This window comes from Malaclemys terrapin, chromosome 2 (assembly GCF_027887155.1).
Source record: "Malaclemys terrapin pileata isolate rMalTer1 chromosome 2, rMalTer1.hap1, whole genome shotgun sequence".
NCBI classification, from domain to species: Eukaryota; Metazoa; Chordata; order Testudines; family Emydidae; genus Malaclemys; species Malaclemys terrapin.
This window is the reverse complement of record NC_071506.1, coordinates 274,858,998-274,878,974: the sequence shown is the minus strand read 5'-3', so window position 1 is coordinate 274,878,974 and position 19,977 is coordinate 274,858,998. Positions and strand designations below refer to the sequence as shown.

At 46.7% G+C, this 19,977-nt stretch overlaps 1 protein-coding gene across 3 annotated transcripts in view; it reads right to left on the bottom strand.

Annotated features, from left to right (window-relative positions):
- The window catches only part of LOC128830798 (mitogen-activated protein kinase kinase kinase 3-like), a 120,608-nt gene extending 101,084 nt beyond the window's left edge, over positions 1-19,524 (bottom strand). For all 3 annotated transcript variants that reach the window (XM_054016582.1, XM_054016583.1, XM_054016584.1), the window contains exon 1: positions 19,166-19,524. The gene's annotated coding sequence lies outside the window, so the exon portion shown is untranslated. The remainder of the gene's footprint in view (positions 1-19,165) is intronic.
- Between the last annotated feature and the right edge of the window lie 453 nt (positions 19,525-19,977).

Here is a 19,977-nt window from a genome sequence, read left to right as displayed (position 1 = left end):
ATGGGAGCCATTTATATCCCACAGCTAAATATCCCTGGCTAAGTACTTGGGGACAATATGATTCGGGGAGGAAGGAGAGCCATTTCCTTCCGCAGACAAAGAGGACCCAAGGAGATCACTTCTGCTCCCTTCCAGGGACTGGTGTCTTGCACTGAGACACCAAGGATATATGGTGGGGAAACTACACTCCGAGGGCTTGATTTAAAGCTCTGGCAGCAAACAAAGGGTATTAAATAATCAAGACACTCCGGAAAGTGTCTCACTAACCCCAGGGATGAATGGCACCAAGATTTCCATTTTCTTCCGCAACACCAGCGACAGCTCCAGTGCCAGGAGAGAATGCCCTTGCTTTCTGGCAGGCTGCCCACACAAACACAGGAAGCCGTGAAATGTGCTGGCTACATGCTGAATGCTTCTCTGGGACGCTAATGTCGACATGGCTGAACTGAGCTCAGAAATCGGGTGGGCAGGGAGGGAGGGAAACCCATCATAAACACTTCATAGACCTTTTCCAAGGACAAAAGACATGGAGTTTTGTGTTTGCATATGCCCTAGAAGTGCCATCATTCAGAGATACTACACATGATCTTAGCATGTTGTCAAGCTGCTTAGAGAGTCAGACATGTTCAGAGACCTCAGTAAGACCTTGATCCAAAGCCCATGGTAATCGATGGAAAGAGTCCTTGATTTTAAGAGGAGCTGAATAGCACCAACAAGTCCTATTAGTGAAGTCAATGGGAGCAGCAGGTACTTCACACCTCTGAAAAACTAGGTCACTTATTAGAGAGAGGTGAGAATTGGTCAGTTACTCTTTGTACTGTGCTTTGACGATGTACAGTTCTAAGCGTTATTCAATATGATTTTCAAGGTTCCAGGAAGTTATATAACAGACATGGACAAGATTAAACTGTGCCTCGAAGTGCATGCAATGCTGAACCAACTGAAGGGCCCATTTTGCATCACCGGTGTGGGCACACACGGTCAGTGGTTGAACAATCAAATACAACTATAGCTTGCTTATGGCACGGATTAAACTTGAGCTTAAAAGCCTTGCCTGCAATATAGATAGTAATCTCACTTACTCTGGTGGAAACTAGGTGTTTCTCCAATGAAACTAATGGAGCTACACTAGCGCAAAACCCAGTGGACAATCCTGATGCAGGAATGCACATAAGCAAGTGCTTAAGTTTAGGCATGCACATAAGTCCTAGTGTGGGAGTTCGGCATACGCCCAAGTTCTTTCCTGAATCAGCCCCTTTTTGTAAAAGGTTAGTGAGTTCAGTCCCGCATGGCGCTGAGCACACTCAAGCATCACTGATGTCCGGGGGAAGGGAGGGTTTTCGGCACCTCGCTGGAGCCAGCTCAGACTGTGGAATTACGATTTATTTTTTTGGTAAAGTCGGAAAGGAGGAGAAATTAAAACAAGAGGACCTACGGTGGTTCAGCATTGTAAGCAAAGGAATCAATGAAGTAGTGTTGATAGTTTTGAAGCTGACAGTTCAAATTCCAGCACTGAGCCATTCGTCATACCAACAGCTTTTCCACTAGCACCTTTCCACCATGTCCTTCGAGAGCCTTCATATACCATCATCATAGATCACAGCAAATGGAATCTGGCCAGCCACGCACATGGCTAGTTGGCTTTAGCTGACCCTTCACTACTGAAAGGCTTTCTATTTTTTAAAGCCACCTACTTCATCAAAATTAGTTTATTCCTAGAATGTTAAAGAAGCCACATGCTAAAGCGTGTACAACCTTCATTCCCGCTGAAGTCAGTGGGAGTTCTGAGCGTGCAAGGAATGCAGGATCGGGAATGGTACAATAGGGAGATACATTGCTGGAAAGAGGAGTAGGATTGCCGAGCAGAACTGGACTTAGTGAGAGAGACATGGTCCTCTCTGATTGGCAAGCAGGGAGACCCCATGTGTACTTCTCAGCCTGCATGACACACATAAATGGATTAAACTGAATGAATAAGACAAAGTATCTGTGGTCTTCACTATTGTTACTTTGCTGCAAGCCACGGCCACTCACAACTTCACAGCGGCAGCAGCAATAGAACAGCATCAAAAAGCATAGGATCTTAATCCCTTAAGAATCTGCTTTAGTTGCTAGCCACAGATCACCTACAGCACACAGTTGAGTATTTCTGAGTCGGTCCAGCAATGGATACACAGACACCAAGCCTACTCAATTCAGTACAATGCATATCTAGAATGGGACTGGCCATTGCTTTGTGTATTTTTTTTATGCTTAAAAGGCCCTGATCCTTTAAACTTTGCTCATATAAGTAGCCACCCTAGTAAAAACTACTCATTTGAGTAAGGTTTGCAGGAGTTGGGATGTTCTGTTTTAATTATTATGTACTTTCCAGTTGGTTTTTTTAAGGCTCTAAAAACGGAGAACTTTGCCTCAAACCAAATTACCTGCAAGTGCCATTAACATGGGAAATTGTATTTATTTCCTGGCTGTTTTTAAGTTCCACAGCCTTGATTCTCCATTTCCCCTGCCCTTTGAGTAGGTCATTCACATCTAGGTACAGTGGGTGTAAAACATTATTCTTCTGATTAGGAAAGTGGGCTGCACCTACTTGGTCCAGGTGTAAATAACTATGCAAGATGCTGGGCAGCAGAGAATCAGGCATATTGGTTTCAATGTAGGTGCAACTGAATGAAACCCAATGGGCTGGATTAGAGCAGCTCTGTGTTGCACTACTAGTGCAAAGCACTGGCTTACCTGGCCATCGCAGGATTTGACTAGAGCTCTGCGCTTGACTGTTTTTTTAATCCCACTCCCACCTGCTCCCGCATTATTTCTTGCGCTTTTATCTCGCTCCCACCTGCAAAAGCCTTAGATCCCACAAGAGACACAGATTCCCCCATGCTACTAAACAAAACAAAACCATTGGCATATTATTTTAAAAAAAAATAGAATTTTTACTACTAAAAGAATAAAACAAACCTTGCTTCAACCACGTAAAAAAATACTTTGACTCCTGTTATAAGACATCAAATCTCTTTCTATCCTCACTCAAGTTAAGTATTAAAACCTTTGTTTAAAAAAAGGAGAAAACTTGATCTCGGGTTGCCAGGATGGTCCACTGGGGCCAGAGGCTGCTGGCATGAAGCACTCAGATATATGCTCTTTACAACCTAGTAAGAGCCAGAACAGAATAAAAGGGATTTGGGCACCGGGGCTGTACTACACTGAATTGGGTGAGCACACAGGTGGCTTGAAGCCACTTTTGCAACCCTATCCACCTCTTTCTCCTCAGCCACAGCTCAGGGTCTAGCCCAACGGTTAGTCACATGGGTGATGCAAGAGGGCTGCAGCGCACCATGCAACTGTAACTCTGACTTCATCGGGGTTACTCTATATTTACACCAGTGTATGTGACATCAGACTCCACAGCTTTCAAGAAGCAAGCCAGCTTGGGTGCTCAGAGCACAAATAAAGCACTTAAAGTGCTTCTAACTGGTGAAAATATTCCCAGGATTGGAAGAACACAAGAACAGTTGGATTGTAAATTCCTTGGGGCAGGGACCCTCTTTCTGTACTCTGTTTGTGCTGCACCTAGCACAATGGGGTCTTGATCGTGGCTAGGGCTGGTAGGTCCTACTGCAATACAAATGAACAACAGCCAAACAAGATTTTGCTTCTTTCCTTCACTAGGTTATTGCGTGGCTTAATTCAAAAGGATTTGTAAATCACAGAGATCCTGGTATTTTTCAAAATTATATATTTATTTGGGGGCAGCCATGAAAAACCTCAGCTTAAAAAGCAATTTGGGGGATTTAAAAAGACAGCTTTATGTTCTTAAGTGTTCTTTTTGAGCAGTGTATTTTAAGGCAACATCTTCAGGCCCAGATCCAGCTGATGTAAGTGAATATAGTACCAGTGTCTTCAATGAAATTACACCAATTCACACCAGCTAAGAATCTGGCCCTGCCAGTTTTTAAAGTATAAAAGTTTTGCTTTCCATTCACTGCCTAGGCTGAGATAAGTCAGCTGTTCCTGTCTTGCAGGATATGCACATAAGCATGAAAAGGAAGCCTCATTCTTTACTGGCAAATGTTGTCGGATTTCTAAATTATCTCATCTTTAGGATCACAAGGAAGTAAATATAAACCTGTTCAGTAACATTGTTCACTGTTAACTCCTTGCCTGCTGGTTGGCCAGTCACCGTGCTGCGTTGCTGCTGTTCCACAAAGGATCTCCTGTACTCAGTGGAGAACCAGACACATTGGGCATGTTTCTACCAGTCATACCTGGGATGTTTAGACACAGACAAAGGGCTAGTAGAATACATGCACAGAAGAAGATTTCCATCAACGCCAATTAAGTGTTTGATGCCAGCTAGTGTTGCTACACACATGGATCTTTATAAGCCCTACCTCAAGCACGGTTTAAATGCTGCCACCACTTTTCAGTCTCCAGCAAGAGACAGGAGCGCTAAAGCCAATGTTCTGGATACATCCCAACTGCCCTCTACCTACCTAGAGCTGCACCTTCATAATCATAGATAATCATAGAATTATAGGACTGGAAGGGACCTTGAGAGGTCATCTAATCCACTCTCCGGCACGACTAAATATTACCTAGACCATCCCTGGCAGGCTTCTGTCTAAACTGCTCTTTAAAATCTCCAGGGATGGAGATTCCACAACCTCCCTAGGTAATTTATTCCAGTGCTTAACCACCCTGACAGTCAGCAAGTTTTTTCCTAATGTCCAACCTAAACCTCCCTTTCTGCAATTTAAGCTCATTGCTTCTTGTCCTGTCCTCTGAGGTTAAGGAGAATAAGGTTTCTCCCTCCTCGTAACAACCTTTTATGTACTTGAAAACTTATGTCCCTGCTCAGTCTTCTCTTCTCCAGACTAAACAAACCCAGTTTTTTCAATCTTCTCTCATACATCATGTTTTCTAGACTTTTAATCATTTTTGTTGCTTTTTTCTGGACTTTCTCCAATTTGTCCACATCTTTCCTGAAATGTGGCGCCCAGAATTGGACACAGTACTCCAGTTGAGACCTAATCAGCACATAGTAGAATGGAAGAAGTACTTCTCATGTCTTGCTTACAACCATAGGCGCCGACTTTCTAATGTGCAGGGAGTGCGCCCCCACCCCGACTCCACTTCAGACCCTGCCCCCACCCCTTCCCCCAAACCCCCACCTCCGCCCTACCTCTTTCCATCCCCGCTTCCCGCCCTCTCCCCTTCCCCCACAGTGCCTCCTGCACACCGCGGAACAGCTGATCTGCAGCCAGTGGGAGGCACTGGGAGAGAGGGGGAGACGCTGATTGGTGGGGCTGCCGGTGGGCAGGAGACACTGGGGGTGGCGGCACTAATAGGGGGGCTGCTGGTGGGTGCTTAGCACCCACCATTTTTTTCCATGGGTGCTCCAGCCCTGGAGCACCCACGGAGTTGGCGCCTATGCTTACAACACTCCTGCTAATACATCCAAGAATTAGGCTTGCCTTTCCCCCCCCCCCCCCGGTGGTGTTAAACTCGACTCATATTTAGTTTATATTCCACTATGACCCCCCAATACCTTCCTGCAGCACTCCTTCCTAGACAGCCATTTCCCATTTTGTCTTAACTGATTGTTCCTTCCTAAATGGAGTACTTTGCATTTGTCGTTATTGAATTTCATCCTGTTTTCTTCAGACCATTTCTCCAGATCACTGAGTTTTAATCCTATCCTCCAACGCACTTGTAACCCCTCCCGGCTTGGTATCATCTGCAAACTTTATCAGTGTACTCTCTATGCCATTATCTAAAGCATTGATGAAGATATTGAACAGAACCAGACCCAGAACTGATCCCTGCTCCATACGCCCTTCCAGCTGGCTGTGAACCACTGATAACTATTCTTTGGGAAACAGTTTTCCAACCACTTATGCACCCACCTTATAGTAGCTCCATCTAGGTTGTATTTCCCCAGTTTGTGTATGAGAAGGTCATGTGAACCAGTATCAAAAGCCTTATTAAAGTCAAGATATACCACATCTACCGCTCCCCCCCACCCCTCGACACCCATAAAGCTGGGTACCCTGTCAAAGAAAGCTATTAGGTTGGTTTGACATGATTTGTTTTTGAGAAATCCATGCTGACTGTTACTTACGTTATCATCTTCTAGATGTTTACAAACTGATTGTTTAATTATTTGCTCCATTATCTTTCCAGGTACTGAAGTTAAGATGATTGGTCTGTAATACCCCGTGTTGTCCTTATTTCCCTTTTTATACATGGGCACTATATTTGTGCTTTTCCAGCCCTCTGGTATCTCTCCCATCTTCCACAACTTTTCAAAGATAATCACTAATGGCTCAGATATCTCCTCAGTCAGCTCCTTGAGTATTCCAGGATGTATTTCATCAGGTCCTGGCGACGAAAACATCTAACTTGTTTAAGTAATTTTTAACTTGTTCTTTCCCTATTTTAGCCTCTCTTCCAGTTCTAAGATGCGTTGCTAGGCTCTGTTAACCAGCTGATCTTCCACTCCAGAGGTAGCTGCATTCCGCTGAAGAGAATCCTGTTTGTAGGGTTCATAAAGAATTTTTGGACTCTTCACGATCCAGAATATCATGTGTCTATTATAGCCCTGATTCTCCTTTCCCACTAGTCTTACTCCAGTTTAATTTGCTTGACTGCAGTGATGTCGCTTTTGGTTTACACTAAAGAGAATCAGGTCTTATATACCCACAGAGAAGGAACTGAGAAACGTACTAACCCGACACTGCAGAAAAGAAACTTAATCCTTTTGCTAGTCTCCCATACACTGTGTTGATGCAGCTTCTTCTTACAATCTGCTAAAACCAGCCATCTCATATTTCAGCAAACATTTTATTACAATCCATGCTGTTGTGATTCTATTTGCTGTTTCCGCATGATCTATGATCGGTAGATTTGCTAAATAAATAAATAAAATTGCTTCTCTACTTTTCTTCAATTAATTGCCTAGATCAACAACTGTTTGGAACACATGGGATCCAGTTCCATCATGTTATCTAGTACTCCCCACCCCCAGTACGACACAGCGTGAATAAATAAGACACACTGGTCTAACACTAGGAATTTACATTGGTAGAGCTATCGCCCTCTGGGGTGCGGATTTTTCACCTAACCCCCTGCGTAGTCAGCACGAGGTGGATGGAAGAGATCTTCTCTCAACCTAACTACCACCTCTTGGGGAGGTGGATTACCTATGCCAACGGGAGAATCTCTCCCCGTCGGCATAAGTAGTGTCTACACTGAAGCACTACATGGGTGCTGCTGTAGTATTTTAAGTGTAGACAAGCCCTAAAAAAATGAAAGGGATATGAAATCTACAAGCCTTTCCATAAAGTTAGTGATGCACAAAACCTTCTGTGTTTCACTCTAGCCGAGTCCAAGATTTCACACCACTCATGCGAAGAAACAAGTTTGGAAATCCCTTCCTGTAGCCCCATCCTTCCTACAAGCCGTCCCTCCTCCCTGCCAAAGATCGCTAAGGAAACCAGATGCCAAGTCCCAGCCAAAATAATGAGCTCACCCATTCTTTGGAGAGCCTACAGGGCATTTCATGAGTCACGGGAAGCAACATCTCCTTGCTTTGGTAATGCCAGGTAAGCAACTGACCTTTCTCACACAGACACACAGATGGATTCTCTACATTTTATTTTTAAAAAAGCAGATGGGGCCATCTGTTTAGAAACAAAAAACGAATTTCAGCCCAAATACCCTGGAATCCCAGATCCATTCCTGCCCCATCAGTTTTGGATCCAGGACAGATTCCAAACAGGGAGCAGTGTCATTTCCTGGTGCTGATTCAAGCCTCGCCCAAATCACCAGACCTGAACACTAGCCTTCATTTGCCCTCAAAGCTGAGCACAAAACCCAAGTCCAAACCCAGTCCAGATCCAAACATCACCCTCCGCAACAGCCGAGGGGGAGGCAGGGAAGTAACAGAGGGGAGGCTAAGGATGGGGCGGAGGAGAAGGAAAGAGAGAGACAATGCCGTATCCTATTCCACAAGCCGGAGTATGACTCCACATTACCAGACACGTACTAGCCTGAGCCTGATTCAAAAGCAGAGACCAGAGGCATCAGCCTTGTACGAATCTCAGCACCTTCCCATCAGCTGCCGGTGGCGAAACAGGCCTCTCAACAGGGCAGTACCTATGAACCTCACCGGTGGCCCCCCCATTCACACTATTTTTATTCAGTCCCTGGCTAGCAGATTTATTCTTCTGACTAGCAAGGATCGAGTACATTTTTCAAGCCCCGCAATGTTGCGGCAAATGGACATAAGCTTCCCACAGCGTGGGCTTGGAAAGAACTAGATTTCATCTACTGATGCTTCTCAGACTCGAACTAGAGATAAACAGTAGCGATACGCAGACAGTTTGCCTGCACCCCTCAAGTGTCAGTCTGTCTTTGCATGAAGTCTTCCCTCTCCCCATCTCTGAATGAGAGACTGCAGAAGAGGACTCCTTCATAGCCTGACAACGACACACCTAATCTGGCCAAAAAGGGGTGGTGAGGATGAGGGGATGTTCAGTGACACAATTTAGGCCACTGAGCAAGACCTAGAAGGGTGGGCTTCTGCCAGTCCCCACTGCTGAGCTCTCCGGAAAGTTGGCCACAGACGCTGCCTTTGGAGGCATGTGTGTTGGGCCTGGGCTCCCACAAAAGTGTAGGCAATGCTCCCTACCATCTCTGGTTGGCTAGGAGACTGCATTCCCCCCCCGGCAAACAGATTTAAAATCTGAAAAATAAGACACCTCTGCACACACTTCTCCCCATGGACAGTGCGGGAGAGAACAAACATGGGATGCATGGCTGAAAGGCACTCAAATATACACTGATGAACATGAAGAACAGGAGTACTTGTGGCACCTTAGAGATTAACATTTATTTGAGCATAAGCTTTCGTGGGCTACAGCCTACTTCATCGGAGCATGTAGTGGAAAATACAGTAGGAAGAGGATTTTATTTATTATATATATATATATATATATATATATATATATATATATATATATATATATATATATATATATATATATATATACACACATACATATACATATATATATATATACATATACATATATATATATATACACACACACACACATACACACACACAAAACATGAAACAATGGGTGTTACAATACACACTATAAAGAGAGTGATCAGTTAAGGTGAGCTTTTATCAGCAGGAGAGAAAAAAAAACCTGTTTGTAGTGGTAATGAAAATGGCCCATTTCCAGCAATTGACAAGGAGATATGAGGAACTATTGGGTGGGGGGGGGGGGGAGGAGGGGGAATAAGCATGGAGAAATAGTTTTACTTTTTGTAATGGCCCATCCACTCCCAGTCTTTGTTCAAGCCTAATTTAATGGTGTCCAATTTGCAAATTAATTCCAATTCAGCAGTCTCTCGTTGGAGTCTGTTTTTGAAGTTTTTTTGTTGTAATATTGCGACTTTTAGGTCTGTAATCGAGTGGCCAGGGAGATTGAAGTGTTCTCCAACTGGTTTTTGAATGTTATAATTCTTGATGTCTGATTTGTGTCCATTTATTCTTTGGCATAGAGACTGTCCAGTTTGGCCAATGTACATGGCAGATGGGCATTGCTGGCACATGATGGCATACATCACATTGATGTGCAGGTGAACAAGCCTCTGATAGTGTGGCTGATGTGATTAGGTCCTATGATGGTGTCCCCTGAATAGATATGTGGACAGAGTTGGCAACGGGCTTTGTTGCAAGGATAGGTTCCTGGGTTAGTGTTTTTGTTGTGTGGTGGCTGGTGAGTATTTGCTTCAGGTTTGGGGTCTGTCTGTAAGCGAGGACAGGTCTGTCTCCCAAGATCTGTGAGAGTGAGGGATCGTCCTTCAGGATAGGTTGTAGATCCTTGATGATGCGCTGGAGAGGTTTTAGTTGGGGGCTGAAGGTGATGGCTAGTGGCGTTCTGTTACTTTCTTTGTTGGGCCTGTCCTGTAGTAGGTGACTTCTGGGTACTCGTCTGGCTCTGTCAATCTGTTTTTTTCACTTCAGCAGGTGGGTATTGTAGTTGTAAGAATGCTTGATAGAGATCTTGTAGGTGTTTATCTCTGTCTGAGGGGTTGAAGCAAATGCGAATGTATCATAGAGCTTGGCTGTAGACAATGAATCGAGTGGTGTGGTCTGGATGAAAGCTGGAGGCATGTAGGTAAGTATAGCGGTCAGTAGGTTTCCGGTATAGGGTGGTATTTATGTGACCATCGTTTATTAGTACTGTAGTGTCCAGGAAATGGATCTCTTGTGTGGACTGGTCCAGACTGAGGATGATGGTGGGGTGGAAATTGTTGAAATCATGATGGAATTCCTCAAGGGCTTCTTTTCCATGGGTCCAGATGATGAAGATGTCATCAATGTAGCGCAAGTAGAGTAGGGGCGTTAGGGGATGAGAGCTGAGGAAGCGTTGTTCTAAGTCAGCCATAAAAACGTTGGCATACTGTGGGGCCATGCAGGTACCCATAGCAGTGCCACTGACTTGAAGGTATAAATTGTCCCCAAATGTGAAATAGTTATGGGTGAGGACAAAGTTACAAAATTCAGCCACCAGGTTAGCTGTGACATTATCGGGGATACTGCTCCTGATGGCTGGTAGTCCATCTTTGTGTGGAATGTTGGTGTAGAGAGCTTCTACATCCATAGTGGCTAGGATGGTGTTTTCAGGAAGATCACTGATGGACTGTAGTTTCCTCAGGAAGTCAGTGGTGTCTCGAAGATAGCTAGGAGTGCTGGTAGCGTAGGACCTGAGGAGGGAGTCTACATAGACAGACAATCCCGCTGTCAGGGTGCCAATGCCTGAGATGATGGGGCGTCCAGGATTTCCAGGTTTATGGATCTTGGGTAGCAAACAGAATACCCCTGCTCGGGGTTCTAGGGGTGTGTCTGTGCAGATTTGCTCTTATGCTTTTTCAGGCAGTTTCTTGAGTAGATGGTGTAGTTTCTTTAGGTAACCCTCAGTGAGATCAAAGGGTAATGGCTTGTGGAATGCGGTGCTGGAGAGCTGGTTGGTGTCCCCCCCACACACACAGTTCCTATCTCCTTGTCAATTGCTGGAAATGGGCCATTTTCATTACCACTACAAACAGTTCTTTTTCTCTCCTGCTGATAAAAGCTCACCTTAACTGATCACTCTCCTTATAAAAAGAACAGGAGTACTTGTGGCACCTTAGAGACTAACAAATTTATTAGAGCATAAGCTTTCGTGGACTACAGCCCACTTCTTCGGATGCATATAGAATGGAACATATATTGAGGAGATATATATACACACATACAGAGAGCATAAACAGGTGGGAGTTGTCTTACCAACTCTGAGAGGCCAATTAATTAAGAGAAAAAAAACTTCTGAAGTGAAGTAACACCCATTGTTTCATGTTCTCTGTGTATTATATATATATATATATATATATATATATATCTTCCTACTGTATTTTCCACTACATGCATCCGATGAAGTAGGCTGTAGCCCACGAAAGCTTATGCTCAAATAAATTTGTTAGTCTCTAAGGTGCCACAAGTACTCCTGTTCTTTTTGCGGATACAGACTAACTCGCCTGCTACTCTGAAAACTGATGAACATGGTATAGGAACCCGTACAAAATAAAACAGAAAGGGATGGGCATATTCAGCAAGTCCAGGGGAACCATGCAAATGCAAAGACAGAATCTGGGTCATGTACAATGTCAACTATTTATCTGTGCATTTATTTATACAATGGGCCTTTCCCCAAGGACTCTGTATCTCATCTATGGCTTGTGCTCAATCTGAGAAGCCCACACAAACCACTCAGAGTGACACATTCCCACATTTGGGGGCTTATTGGCACTATCTCCAATTTGGCCAACCCATATCATTCAGCTCACCCCCTGCAGAGAGGCTGTGGGGGGCGGGGGTGAAAAATAAGACTCTGTAGCATGCCCTAAAGGTTATCAGGTCAAGTTCCAGAATCAAGAACTCTCTGCTAGCAAGCAACCTCATTTCTTTTAAACAAGGCTGTTCGCTCAAGCACCTCTGCTGATCACAGGAGGAGAGAGATGGTCTTGGAGGTAACCAAGCCCCAATTCACTGGACTTTAACAGATCAAAAACTAGCCCCCTACAGCATACTCAGAGGCCAAGTGGGTGTATGGGGGGAACGGAAGTGGGGGTAAGTGGAGAGGCAGCACCTCGGAAAGTCAGGACAGTCACATCTCTGCATTATCTCCCAGGGTTGTTCTAGTCTTAACTTCCATTGTAAGCTGCTTAGGGCAAGGAATCTGTCTGGAGTCAGATCCTCAGTGTAAGTCCTGGTGTAAATCAAAGGAGCTATACTGATTTACACCACCCGAGTAGCTGACCCATGGTGTGCCAAGTGCCACGCTTACACAGTGCCAGGGTAGTGCAACACAAACAGCAATATCAAAACAATTCACTGTTCAGCGGCTTACATGTACTATGAGGAGTCTGGCAGGTCTCAACAAATCTCCCAGTGAACTAGTGGCCCCAACAGACCTACCCCAGCTGGGACTAACTAGTAGTTACGCGTGCTAGCAAGGGTCCAAGTACAAAGACTTGGGTGTGGCAGCTCCCTCCAAGGCAGGGTTAAGGATCAGTTTGGGGGGACAGCTTGCACAGCGCTACCCATCCCAGACCTATTGGTCTCTGGATACTCCAGAGCCGTCCCTCCCTGCAGCCGTCAGGCTAGCATGTTTCGTCAGTGCTGGGTTCCTGTGAGGTTTTGTAAGACGACTTGTCAAAGCACTCACCCCTTTCCCAGAGCAGGTAGGTCCAGCATCATAAGATGCCCCTTTCCTAACAACTGGCAAAATGTCACACCACTAGCTAAAAACCTAGTCCATGGACACCCCCCCCCCCTTTCCTTATTTTAATGCACAACTTCCATGCCCCAATAGCTATAAAACACTCCAGGCTGCGTGCCCCTGGACAGAATCACTTGGCCTCCAATCCCCTCCTGGGGCTGGGTAGATTTGTCCATCCCTTCTTAGGGCCTGATCCTGCATGCACTTATTACTGGGTGTCATGCCTGCTCAGTACCATATGGGCCCAATCCTGGAAAGGGTGGGGCTACTTCTTCGCTAGCCACTGCACACACTACCAGTTGGACTTTGCCCTATGCAGCTCCCCAGGCTCTGAGCCAAACTCCCAGCTCAGCTCCACCCTCCTTCCTCACTGCCACTGCTTCTCCTCCTTGGCCTACCTCTAATCATCTCCCAGTCCACAGCATGTAGAAAGGGGAGGCTTTAATTCAACTCTCCTCATTCTAACTACGACAGCCCCAGTGTGGAATCCTCGCTCCGTCTGGACTTCTCCAGGGCGATTTGCCCAAGTAAGAATTGGACGAGAAGGTCAGACTGGTTTTTGCCCCAAGTTTTCCCACCGTTGCAGTCTCTGTTTTAGTGGCACCACAGCAGTAACACTACTGTACACTGGGCTCCCGGTACCATGTCGTCCAGCTTTCTTAGAAAACGCCAGCCGCCACCAGCACCATGTATACATCTGTGATCCTGCCACCACTGCTGCTGGGGAAGGTGAGCCAGTGGGAGTAGCAGCGGGATGTTTTAAGGCCAGCTGGTGAAGCCCTTTCTTCAACTGCGGGGCAATTCCTCACACCAGTACTCCCATTGACTTCAATGGGACTCCTTGCACAAGGAGCTGTTCACCCAGCTGGCCCTTAGAGCAGGGGTCAGCAACCTTTCAGAAGTGGTGTGCCAAGTCTTCATTTATTCACTCTAAGGTTTCACGTGCCAGTTATACATTTTAACGTTTTCAGAAGGTCTCTTTCTATAAGTCTATAATCTAGAACTAAACTATTGTTGTATATAAAGTAAACAAGGTTTTTAAAATGTTTAAGAAGCTGCATTTAAAATTAAATTAAAATGCAGAGCCCCCTGGACCTGTGGCCAGGACCCGGGCAGTGTGAGTGCCACTGAAAATCAGCTCACGTGCCGGCTTCGGCACATGTGCCCTAGGTTGCCTACCCCTGCCTTAGAGTAACAAGCTGTGTGTACAGATGAGGACCGTCTGTATTCCCCCAGGAAAGGGACTCACTGAATGACAGGGTTGTGAAACCAGACACAGCTCGGCTAATCTTACAATAAAATGTGACTATTTGCATGCTGCATTCCTAGGGTCCAATCCTACTCCCATTGAAATCAGTGAGCCATAGATGCAGCTAATGAGGAGTGGGGAGCATACGTCCCCCACCAACTGCTCACTACCCGGCAAATGTCTCATATTGCTGTTACAAAGCTCAAGCATTTGCACTCCTGCCAACCTCCCTGCCCCTCCAATCTCTAGTGTGACTGCACTTCTGCAATGAGCAATTTGTCACTGACTCCAACAGAAGCAGGCCTGGGTACCTCTTTAAAAGGTCTTAAATGGTTAAAGTCCTTGTATTATTATTATTAAAGATCAGAGTTGGGTCACAGTGATTTGGTGGTTGATCCTTATTAAAATCACACCATTGTCCAATCGCAATGTTAGACTCCAAGAGACCCATAGGAGCAGGCTGAGGCCTTGGCTACACTTGCGGATTCACAGCGCCGCCGCGGCGTGCAGCGCGGCAGGCGCTGATTACGCTGGGGCTTTACAGCGCTGCGCTCGGGGGGGGTGGGGGTGTTTTTTCACACCCCTGAGCGCAGCAAGTGCAGCGCTGTGAATTGCCCGTGTAGCCAAGGCCTAAGATTAAAAAACAACCACCCTAAACAAACACAGACAACTTCCCTCCCAAACAGAAGAGGACTCTTCTTTCCCCTTCTAGGGAAAGGAATGGAGACTGAACCACACAGGACAATTGTTAGGCACAATGCTTTAGGCATCACTAGAAGGCACACTGATTCCACATTCATGGGCACCGTATCAGACCACAAATAGAACAGATTTTACTCTATAGGACTGAGAATATTTTGCACTCCTATGGGGGCTTTCATCCAAGGATCTCAGAGCGCTTTGCAACTTTAACTAACTGAGCCTCACAGCACCCCCTGTGCCAAGTATCACCATTACCATTTTAAAGAGAGGGAAACTAAGCCACAGAAGTAAGACTTGCCCCAAATCATGCAGGCACTAAATGGCACACAATAGAACAGAACCCAGGCATCCCAACTCCCACTCCTTATACTTCCTCCAGTAAAGGTCAGCCAGTCTGACAATCCCATTGGCTCACCAGCCCTATTTCAGTATGCAATATTAGGTGCAGGCTCCACATCTGTCAAGTATTGCGGGGGTGGGCGGCAGGAACACAGAGTTTTCCGCCATCTTATTTTTTATGGCAGCACTTAAGTCATGTGGCGAGCTCTGAAAACCGACACTTGTTCAATACAGATGATTGCAACAAAAGAGAAACAAGCTCGGCTGGCAAGCACTGCTGCGCAGCAGGTGTGAAGTCCTATAGCCAACAACTAACTGCTCTGCCACAACGGGTAACTCGGGCCTTACAGCTGCAAGCCATATTATTCCTCTGATACTTTCCTGAAGGGATTCACAAAGACAGCAGGATTAGTCGTTTCATCTTGTGTTGCTTTAAACAAACAAACAAAAAAAAGCAGAGGTTCATGGTAAATCCATACACTGCTAGACTCAGGATTAGTGGGCCATATATAGTTTTCTGGGAAGCCTGAATAGTGTTTGAGGTCTCAGAGAGAAATCAAACATAACCAAGCTGAATTCCATATTTTCCCTCTTCATCTTTATATAAATGATTTTTCCATCTGTGTGGTACACAGCAGACATTCTGTACATTTTTTTGTTCTAAGTTTGTAATTTAATAGGTATCTGGGAGGTAGGGCAAAAAATGATATATATATATATATATGAAACTGAGATACTTAGACCGAGTATACTTAGACTGAGGCTCGACAACATTACAGCCAAATCCTGGTCCCACTGAAACCCCCCTGGATAGAGGGGGCAAGAGGGTGCTGAAGCCACTGGAAAAGAGTGGCTTTCAAACCCCTCCCCTCTCTGGGGTTTGAAGCAGGTTTCAAGCACTGGGCAGGAAAGGGTTAAGAGCCTGGGGTGTGTCATGGGTGGAGGGGCAAGTCAGCTGGAACTCAACGCCCTTAACCCTTTCCTGCCTGGTCCCTGAATCCTGCTAACCGGCATAGGAGGGGTGAGTCTGTCTTTTCTCTAGTGTCCCCAGCATTAGCATGCAGAGTCCTGGGGAGGGCCAGATAGGTAGAATAACCCTCCATACCTCATTGCCTTGGGGGGGCGGGGGAGGAGGCAAGCTTTGGAGTTTCAGATATTTCAAGCCTGTCGAACAGTACAAGAATACCAGTCATCAGCAGACAACATGAGCACTTTGGACAGGATGGAGGAGGCAGCACATTCCTTAAGCTTTAACCTAATCTAGTGGCTACTAGCAAAATAGCCCCACTCGCCCTGTTGGCAGTCCCTTCAGTCCAGGTTCCAGTCTGTATCTGTATAGGAGGATGCACCTCCTCTCACTGCCTCAAAGAAAAAAAAACCCCAACCCCTCCTATTAGCATGTTTACACAGTGGGGCTGTGGGTTTCTAACGGGAAACTAAGTCACATGGAAAAAACTAAAGGCACTGAAACCATTTTAGAGACGTAACATATAAAAGAGCCTTTAAATCCACAACTAAACAGACTGGCCCACCCAACCATGCATTCTGGCACCAACAGAGGTTCTTTTAGAAGTGATCAAAGCCCTGTCAATGCAATAGACTGTGCAGATGAATTCCGATTCTGCAAACGTCTCATGGAAGATCTGAAACCAGTATAAAGCTCCGGGGTTTGGATAACACAGCGTCGCAGTCCTAAATTCCTCATGAATACAGCTAAACATCTGCAAAGCTGCAGAGGAGTTCAACTCTTGCAGAACTTAAGAAGATTTCTGCATTCTCAGGCAACAGTTCTACACTTCTCTTTGCCTAAACTAAGTTCCCGCCTAGAGCTGTGGCAACCTGTGCATAGGGGACTGGAAACTCCCCAAGTTACCACCCATTCATACCACCCAAGGATGTTACCCCTTGTCCTCCGTGGAACAGGCAGGTGGTTTCACCCAGAAAAACCCCTTGGATAACCCAAAATCTGCACAGACCCTAGGAACTCTGCTGGAGGCCAGGTCTTGTTCCTCTACACTGCTTCCAGGACCCTGCTTCCTTCTATGACTGCACAACTCCACAATCCTCAACCACATCCTCTGCTCTGCACTTGCAAAAGGGGAAGGGAGCATTTGGCTTTCTGTCCTTACTCAGGCAAAATTCCTCCTGTAGGCAATCTCTGACTCGCAATGAACTAAAGTTAGGTCTCCGTGCAAAAATAACACCAGATAACAATCCTTTGTAAAACAAAGAGGAAGAGGACGTCATCAGAAAACTCAGTGACGGTGGGACAAATTCAGAGGTTTATCTAGCTGTTGAGATATACACCTTATTCTATTTACATGATACACTAATTTAGATTTCCTCAGACTCACGCCTACGTATTGGCATGAACTTCTAGCCCCTTACACGTCATCTCTCAGTCCAGCCCAGTCTGTCTGAAGTTTGGTGCTAGCAAAATAAACTCTCCTGCAACATCAACTTGTATGTCTTAACATGGCACAACTCACGATTCTACAGTGATTCTGTGCTGGAATCCACTCAACTATAACTGGGTGGAGAGGGAAAAACCCATGCCATATTTCCCAGCTCTACTGGCTTGCAATGACTATCGCTCATGCCAAACCCCCACACTAGGAACAGTCTCTCTTGGGCCAAATAGCTCCGTCGTCCTGCAAATCCCTCCTTCAAACCCATGCCTGCCGCAAATCCTCCCCCACTGACCCTTCTCATTGACTGTACCCCAGAACTGCTTCAGTGATTGAACTGTAGCTGCATTGCACTTGTCAGACTCTGCAAACCCTGTGCATGGGGAATTCCCTCTGATGTCAATGGACTTTACACACACAATGGACTTGAGGAATCAGACCTTTACATTAGCGGATGTTTGGAGCAGGGAGCCCTGCTGTTTGCATGCTTCACAAAGGGACTTGTACACTTATTATGATAAACCATCAGGGCCCAAATGACTGCAAAGAGTAAGAGTGTTACACTGGGGTTGCATTTGGCCCAATAATTGTATACATTCCTCTAACTCTATTCCATATATACCTCAGGGGCAATCCTGTTGTTGCCTACAATAGATTAATTTGGCCTACGGTCCATGAATTATTATTCGTATTTCAGTAGAGCCTAGAAGTCCAAGTTATGGATCAGGACCCCATAGTGCTAGGCGCTGTACAAACACAAAACAAAAATAGGGTCCCTGCATCAAAGAGCTCTGACCAGCCAGGCTTGTATACAGAGAGAGAATGCAATTTCACATGGGCCTTTCTGTGCCTTTATCCACTGCCCCCAGACCTGACTGTTTTAGCAGCGCTTTGCAGATTCCACACAACTTCTCAGCTAAATATATATTTTTAGTCTGTTAGATCTAAGTTATTTAGAGGGAACAATATACAATGATCTCGTTACCACGACTGGAAAAACTAAAGCAACATCTCATAATCAAAACCTACACCGCTTTTGGAAGAAAGGAGGGGTGAGAAACTTCTGTGCACTGAGAACCGTGTCCTGTCTCGGTAAGAGGCGTTCACCTGAAATGCTCTGCAGAGCTCCAGAAGTTTAACAACCCTGCCCCTCACCATTATAGAATTGCTGTGGCCTGCTTAGCAGAAAACTCAGATATTGATTTCTCAGTGTTAACATTAAGATCACCGCGGATCGGGCCCAAACAAGCGCCGTGATCGCAGCCAGGAGTACTTCCTAATACACCCCAGGCCTCCCAGCAGCAGCTGCCTTTCCTGGCACTTAATTATTCGTGCAACCAGCTCCCACTCAGGGGACACAGAAATGCAGGAAGCCTGCAATCAAAATATGTGTGTGCGGCGGGGGGGGGGGGGGGAGGGAAGAGAACAACACCACAACTTTGAATAATGACACATGAACGGAAAACCCATGGCTGGGGAGGAAAGGGGGGTTGGCAGGGAGGGGGAATGCAAACAGGTTTCTACCCGGTATCCAGTGGGGGGCTGGAAAAGGCTCGGGGGGGGGGGGGGAAGAAACACAGGAGCGGACCTATGCAAGGACCTGAAAGGGTGGGGGGCTGCCTTACCTCGTCTAACGCCTCTCTCACACCTGGCGCTCCATAGGACCCCGTCTGCTGCTGCTGTTGCCACAGCGAGAGGTGACGGCAGCCGGCGGAACGGACCCAAAGCGGCGCCCGGGCTCCGGATCAGATCAGCTCAGATCATGCCTCCCCCCGCCCCGGTCCAGCGCGCACTCCACAGACGACCCCAGGTCCCAGCGCGGAGCTCGGCTCCCGACCCAGGGAGCCGGCGTGGGCAGGGCCGCCCTTGCTATAATCCCCGAGGGCAAGGTGCAGAGGTTGCTGCCGCCGCCGTCTCCCTGCTGCAGAAGCCGCGCGGAAAGTTGCGCCCGCGGGCTCCGCTCGCATGCACGGGACGCGGGGGGCGGGCGAGGAAACTTTGCAGCCAGTTGTGGCCCAGCTGCGGGCGGGGGCGGAAGCGGTGACGCCGGGCTGCCCCGGCCAATGGGGCGGAGGCAGGGAGCCTGGCTGGCTCCGCCTTGGCTCCAGCCACGGGAATTCAGGGCCGGCGGAGGGCTGCTCCCCTTGCAGGCAACGGGAGTTGGGCCAGGGGGGCCCGCGAAAGCAAAGTGCCGCCCCATGGGTCTTGGGATGGCCAAGCCTGACCCTGGCTCAGGTTTGAACCCAAGCCCCCCTCCCCTCCGCACACAAATCAGGCCCACTCGGGTCAGCAAGCACTAGGAGCCTGGGGGTTTCAGAGCCCAAGTCGCACTGTGACCCAGGTCCAAGCCAGTGTGGATGCAGCTCAAGCCACTGGCCCGAGTCAGAAGGTCTGTGCAATGCAAGATGGACCCGTTAGCATGGCTGGGAGACCCGGG